The sequence below is a fragment of the Cupressus sempervirens genome, chromosome 7 (assembly GCF_028749045.1).
Source record: "Cupressus sempervirens isolate cs-2001-9-10 chromosome 7, ASM2874904v1, whole genome shotgun sequence".
Classification (NCBI taxonomy): domain Eukaryota; kingdom Viridiplantae; phylum Streptophyta; class Pinopsida; order Cupressales; family Cupressaceae; genus Cupressus; species Cupressus sempervirens.
In genome coordinates this window covers 30,823,703-30,830,991 of record NC_143124.1, presented here as the reverse complement: position 1 = coordinate 30,830,991, position 7,289 = coordinate 30,823,703, and the positions used below count along the sequence as shown (strand labels likewise).

The window sequence follows — 7,289 nt, the reverse complement described above, 5'->3', positions numbered from 1 at the left end:
TAGAGAAAAGCACATTTTAGGACTACATGAAACATACTTGGCAAGGTTTGAAAAGTAATTATAGAATTAAGGTCTACTAACAATGTATTTTCAGAGGAGGTAGTATAAAAGAATGGGTTAACAAAGATTCTCCATGTGTGTCCTTATAGGGTGACTTGGTTGAACAAGGGGCATGACATACTAGTGAATGAACAAGTTTGGGCAGAAATTACTATTGGGAAGTATCAAGATAAGATCCTATGTGATGTGCTCCCCATGGATGCTTTCGACCTTTGGTGAGGAAGACCTTGAAAATATGATAGGGATGTAGTGCTGATCTAAATTGTTTTTCCAATTCAGAGGACAATACCAAAAGAATAAATATTAGTATTGTAAATATATAATAGATTATATGAAGACTTCTATTTATTCATAATATTAAATAAAATCTTATACAATTGTGGAGAATCTTGTAAGTGAGATGTATGCCTACAAATCAATCAAGTTTGGACAAACTCGTAGAGGAGTTGTGTGTCTGAGCTCATAAAAGTTGGGTTATCCCATGAATGAGATGTATGCCCATGAACTCTATAGGAGTTGGGTAATCCTATGGTTGAGATGTCTTCCCATGAAATTCATATATAAGATCTAATACAAATTGGCAAACTCAACAAATGAGATGTAAGTCCATATCATTCTTCCTTGTTGAATTCAACTTGGGCCTCTTTATACATCTTCATGGAAGTTGAAAGGTCACTTTATCTACATCTTCATTAGAAATTGAATGGACAATTCCAAATTGAAAAGTCATTATAATTAATATAATATGATTTAAAGTAAAATGCATGTTCAATTCTAATCATTCCTCCCCTCTTATGAGGAAATGGGCCCCATTATCTTATCACCTTCTTTAGGATATATATTCAATAATGATTCTACCATGTAGCCTAAAAGTAAGCATTATGGAGAATATTAATTCTTCCTTTCCATAACCATTGAAAACCTATCCAATCACATATGGCTCTATAACTGTATGTAAACACATTATTTTTAGCTCTACAAGTCTACCTTTGGTCAATAATGACTATCATTATTTTAATGTCATCCTTTAGGTTCATATCCTTGAAATGATCATAAAAGATGTTGGGCACTCTAGGATGGGTGAGAATGTAAGCATAGCCCTACAACTATTTATCAGAAGGAAAGGTCCAAGCTAGAGGGTTTTCCATTAGACTCCCTCATATGACAAAGCTTGTTATAGTGTACAAATTCTTGAAGAATTCTCTTGGTGGTGAAATCAAAGGTGGAAGAAGCATCGCCCATGAAGTGTACCCAATTGACAAGCCTCTTTTGATGAATATCCTCTTGCCCTAAATAAAGCATATCCCACTATTCTCCCATAGAGAATGTTGGGCCAGTGTTTTTCATGTAGAGGCAAAATATATTTTTGGCATAGCCTTTAATAAACTTGAATCACTAGTCGTTAAAGCCAATGTAGGATTTGAGCTAGTTCATCTAGTCCGAGAGCTCAGAATGAATTCTAGGGTTTTCTTGATCCACATGTAGAGCTAGTGTATAGTCCTTGCCTATGTCTTAATTGTTAGTTTCGCATGGGTAGGGTTGATCTCTTGGCAAAATGGCCCATCCTCTTCAATCTAGGGAACTGTCCTCTACATCACCCTCAAAAATACACCAATATCCACTTTCATCCTACCTTGACCTTGTTGAAAGGTTTATCACTATGTCACACACATACCATACTCTATAGTTGTGAGACTCCTATATTGCCTACTTCAGTTGCTCTATTATTCCATTGAGTAGTCTAGGTCATAAAGCTTTCTTGGTAGATAGCCTTCAAATGAGATAGATTGACTTGGAGGAAGAAACCAGACATTTGTTATCCCTACCTTTGCTAGAGACTTTGTGATGGATTTAAGCATTGTGTACCATGAATTGCTCTTCCATGATTCCCAATTGAAGCCTTGTATTTGATACCACTAATTTGAATTATTTTGTCAATTTAAAGGACAATATCAAATGAATAAATATTAGTATTATAAATACATAATAAATCATATGCATACTTATATTAATTTTTAATATTAAATAAAATCTCATACAGTTGTGGACAATCTCATAAGTGAGATGTATACCTACAAATCAATCAAATTTGGACAAACTCGTGGAGGAGTTGTGTGTTTGAGCTCATAGAAGTTGGGCTATCCCTTGAATGAGATGTATGCCCATGAACTCTATAGGAGTTGGGCAATCCCATGGTTGAGATGTCTTCTCATGAACTTTGTATATAAGATCTAATACAAATTGGCAAACTCAACAAATGAGATGTATGCTTGTATCATTCTCCTTTGTTGAATTTGACTTGGGCCTCTTTATATATCTTCATGGAAGTTGAAAGGTCACTTTATCTACATCTTCATTAGAAATTGAATGGACAATTCCAAATTGAAAATTCATTATAAATAATATAATATGATTTAAAATAACATGCATGCTCAATTCTAATCAAGTGCATCATGGGAAGGACACCAAATGCTCTTTCAAGAAGGATGGAGTCACCTATAGGATACAATCAATAGTGGAAGAAGACAAGGTAGAAAAGGTTACTGCTAAGACATTGATGATGAGTGGGAAAGAGTTCCTAAAAGACTTGAATGAAGGTGAAGTAGTAGGGTATGCTATCATGGTGAAGCACAAGGAGGAGAAGTCAATTTTACAAACACTTATACCTACAGAAGTGCAAGATCTACTAGATCAGTTCAAACAAATAATTTGTGATGGAGCACCACCAACATTGCATCCAAAGAGAGCCATAGGTCATCAAATTGACTTCATGATAGGACCACTAAATACAAGATGACTCTAGAGCAGAACAAAGAGATTGCAAGACAAGTTCAATAGTTGCTTGATTAGGGGCTGATTAGGAAAAACATCAATCCATGTGTAGTACTAGTTGTCCTAGCACCCAAAAAGGGGGGTAAGTGGAGAGTGTATACTAATTCTAGGGAAATCAATAGAATCACAATTAGATAAAAAAATTCTATTCCTAGGATAGAAGATCTAATGGACTATCTTGGTGCAACTAGATACTTATCTAAAATTGATCTCAAGAGTGGCTATTATTAGATTAGAATGAAAGAGGGTAATGAATGGAAGTCTCTATTTAAGACTATTGAGGGTCTCTATGAGTGATTGATAATGCCATTTGGCCTTACCAATGCACCAAGAACCTTAATGAAAGTCATGAATGAGGTCTTGAAAGACTATATAGGAGTTTTTGTTGTTGTGTATTTGGATGACATGCTCATCTCCAGTAAGAAAAATGAAGAGCATATGAAGCACCTAGAAATGGTGTTGAAGAAGCTTCAAGAGGAAAAGTTGACAATGAACCTTGAGAAGAGTGAGTTCATGAAGGAGGAGCTAGTGTATTTTGGTTTTATACTATTCCAAGGAAATCTAAAAGTGGACAAGAGAAAGGTACAGGAAATATTAAGTTGGCCTACTCCTAGATCTGCTATCAAGGTCAGAAGTTTGCATGGACTAGCAAAGTTCTATATGAATTTTTTGAGGAGATTTAGTAAAATTTGTGCACCAATGAATGACACGACCAAAGGAGGCATGAAGACCAAGTCCACATGGACCAAGGCTGAAGATGAAAGTTTTGAGAGATTGAAGAAGGAAGTGAAAACTCAACAAGTGTTAGTTTTTCCTAGTTTTGAGAAACCATTTGTGGTAGAGTGTGATGCTAGTAAAATAGTAGTTGGGGCACTTTTAAACCAAGAGGGTAGGCTAGTGGCATTTTTCAGTGAGAGGCTTAATGAAGCCAAAATAAGGTATTCAGCATATGACTTGGAGCTTTATGCACTTATTCAAGCTCTCAAGAACTGGAGGTATTATCTATTTCCTAAGGAATTTTTTGTCTTCGTTGACAACCAAGCATTAAGCTTTATCAACTCACATGAGAAGCTAAGCTTGAGGCACATAAAATGGATGGAGTTCTTGGAGTCTTATAATTTCACTATCAAACACAAGAATGCCACAAACAAAAAGATGGTAGATGCTTTGAGCATAAAGATTGTTGATACTCAAGGAAGTCAAGTTGTAAAGCATAGGACTAGAAGCATTCAAGGAAATGTATGGTGAGGATATTGATTTTTTAGATGCCTAAAAGGTATTTACTAACTTTGAAAATCATTTCCATAGTGACTTTTTCTAAATATACTTTGCAAAATGGGTTATTGTTTAAGGGTCAACAGTTGTGCATCCCAAGGGGATCTATGAGGGAAAACCTCATACAAGAGAAGCACAATGGAAGCATGAGTGGGTATTTTGGCCTTAATAAGACCCTAGACCTTGTGGAAAGGTTCTACTACTAGCCCAAGATGAAAAGGGATGTAAGGAGGTATGTGGAATAGTGTAGTATATGTCAGAAGGCAAAGGACACTTCATCCAATGCAGGACTCTACCAACCTCTACCCATTCCTAAAAAGCCTTGGGAATGCATCAACATGAATTTCATAGTGGGATTGCCAAGGACTAGAATAGGGTTAGATAGTGTGTTTTTGGTGGTAGATAGGTTCATAAAGATGAGCTATTTCATCCCATGCAAAACAACACATGATGAAAGAAATATAGCTAATCTATTCTTTAAGGAGGTGGTCAGAATACATGGTTTACCAAGGAACATAGTTGTAGATAGAGATGCAAGATTTATGGGGCACTTTTGGAAGACCTTATGGAAGAGGTTGATAACAAACCTAGCTCATAGTTCTTCCTACCATCCCCAAATATATGGGAAGACAAAGGTCATCAACAAGGTCCTAGGCAACCTTTTAAGGTGTCTTATGAAGGAGTATAGACAAAGTTGGGAGAAAGTCATACCTCAAGGAGAATTTACCTACATTGATAGAAAAAATAGGAAAACAAGCTTAAGTCCTTTTCTAGTAGTGTATGACACACGTCCAAGGGGAATAATGGAGTTGAGGGACCTACTAGCACATGACTGTTAGAATCTGAAAAGATTAATAACCCAGAAAACTAGTGCAAAGAGTAAATATCTAAACTATGAATGCAAATGATACAAAATCAAAATAGCATCATAGAGTTAGTCTCCAAGAGAGTAATGCAAATGCTGGAAGCAAAATAGCATTAAGAGGATGCAAAAACAAGAGATACAAATACAAGCCAGGTAGCATGCTTATATAGGCTAGGAAGAGGGAGGAGATGGCAACACCAACCAATGAGGAGCAACCATCTATCGGACTAAAGATAGCAAAGTATCTTCCCAAGATAGCTAATGGATGCTCACATGTAGGAAGGTGACACCTCACAACCATTCACCTAATAAGACATGCTTTAGTAACCTAAGCGAGATTATTAAAAGTGTAGGAAAAACCTAGCAAAATAGGAAAATTAAAAAACTACACTAACACCCCCCCCTAAGCGAAGCTTAGGTGGATGTAGAAATGGGTCTCGATAATGAGGCCATGTTAGGTACCCAAGTACAATGCAAGAAGATGCAACCTCTGAAAGCGGGGAAAGAGAGAAAACCACATGGGAAAAACCCTCCCCCAAAAAGAGGTAAGAACCTAGTGAAGAACTGAAGAAGTCTCCTACTAGGGAAATTGTCCCCTAAAATAGGAACAAGGAGTGATCATGAAGAAGCAGCATCACTGAAGCATGAAGAATCGCAAAACTCTGTCAAAATGCTGATCTGTAGAACCTCCATGGAAATAGAAGGCACGAACCATCAACCAAAGAAGTATAGAACAACAATATAACCTCCCCTTAAGGTAGGTGAGGTGACAGGCAGCTGAAAAGATGGGCCAAAAATCTCCTACAACACAGGAGCCAAACTCATCGAGAGTGAGGTACAAACACAAATAAAGGCATGTGTCGTCGACACTGCATGAGGAATTAGAGAAAGAGAGCCTATAAGCGGCAAACAACTATCCCCCCCATGGCACTTTATATAATAGTGCGAGTACAACGAATCACAATGATGAAAAGGATCCCAAAATGCAAGAGTGGCACTTTATCTCAGTGTGTTGCATAAAGATGCTTACAATGAATATCAAATATGATCAAAAAAAATATAAGGCTGAAACAATAGAAGGTAAAGCCCAAAACAAAGCAACTGAAGCAACAAAATTGATCTTCGGACCTGAAACAAACAGAATATCCACCAGAATGCTAAAATGCAAAAGACTGAATAGGATGTGTTTGGAATAGAATCTGGAACAACAACCAGCATCACTAGAAAGAGCACAGAAAGAGCTTTCCAGCAATATAAAGAAGTCCAAAATCGGAGATCGAAAGCTCAAGATACGCCTCCCAGAGTGCAAAATAGAACATCCAGCTTCGACTGCCATAACAGGCAACCAAACTACACCAAAACTCAAAAATACCTATACCAACATCTCCATCTCAGAATCAGCTTTTTGGCGCTTCTTTTGGATCGGAAAAATACCTCCGTATGCAAACGTTATGGCCAAAAAACCAAAGGTAGGTTCAAAATGACCCAAGAAGAGGTGCATGCAAGGATGGATGATGCAAGGATGATGTCATGCTAATGTCAGCAATCGAATCGATTAAATTTGACAGTTTTTAGGCTATCGCTGCAAAAAAGGATGCCACGTGGCATCGCCACGTGGCAGTACAGATGACCTGGCAGGTGATGTGGCAGGGTCCACATGGCAAAGTGCCACGTGGCACCCAGGCCACATGTCACCCCCACAACTACTGACGCGGCGCTGAGTGTGCAGACTGGTGGCGAGCGGAGCGGCCGGAGGTGGAGGCGGCGGACGGAGAAGAGTAACCAGCGAAGGAGACGTGCAGAGGGAGGCGCCGCCCAGCCGCGGCGGCTGATGGGTGGCCCGCCGGTGGCGGCCGGCGGGGAGGAGAAAATAGGAGGCGCCACTGGATGAGCGGACCGCGGGCAGCCCCGCGGTGGCGCACGAGCGCTGCTGTGGTGGTGCGGCCCGAAAATATTTTTTTTAAATTTTTTTGATGCCGAAATCGTCCGTACGATCCGTACGGAAGCCTTGCAACCAAAAAAAATTTGCCTCCCGGAGCTCTGTCTCCAAAATCAAAAAGCTTTATATGAATCCTGACTGCAAACGGCCTTCCGGATCCAATGGTGATGTCCATTTGGGCTGAAAGTGCTCCAAAAATTTGCTAACCCCCTGATTTGAAGAAAAATTGCATTCAAATCTGTAACTGCCAACGGAGAGGAGTATGGTTGTAGCTTTGCATGCTCGATTCTGAAAAATATACAGCTTGCATGCAAAATC

At 38.8% G+C, this 7,289-nt stretch overlaps 1 pseudogene; it reads right to left on the bottom strand.

The window, feature by feature from the left end:
* Nucleotides 1-1,043: 1,043 nt before the first annotated feature.
* LOC149545275 (alpha-amylase pseudogene) lies at nt 1,044-6,422 on the bottom strand (annotated as a pseudogene).
* Between the last annotated feature and the right edge of the window lie 867 nt (nt 6,423-7,289).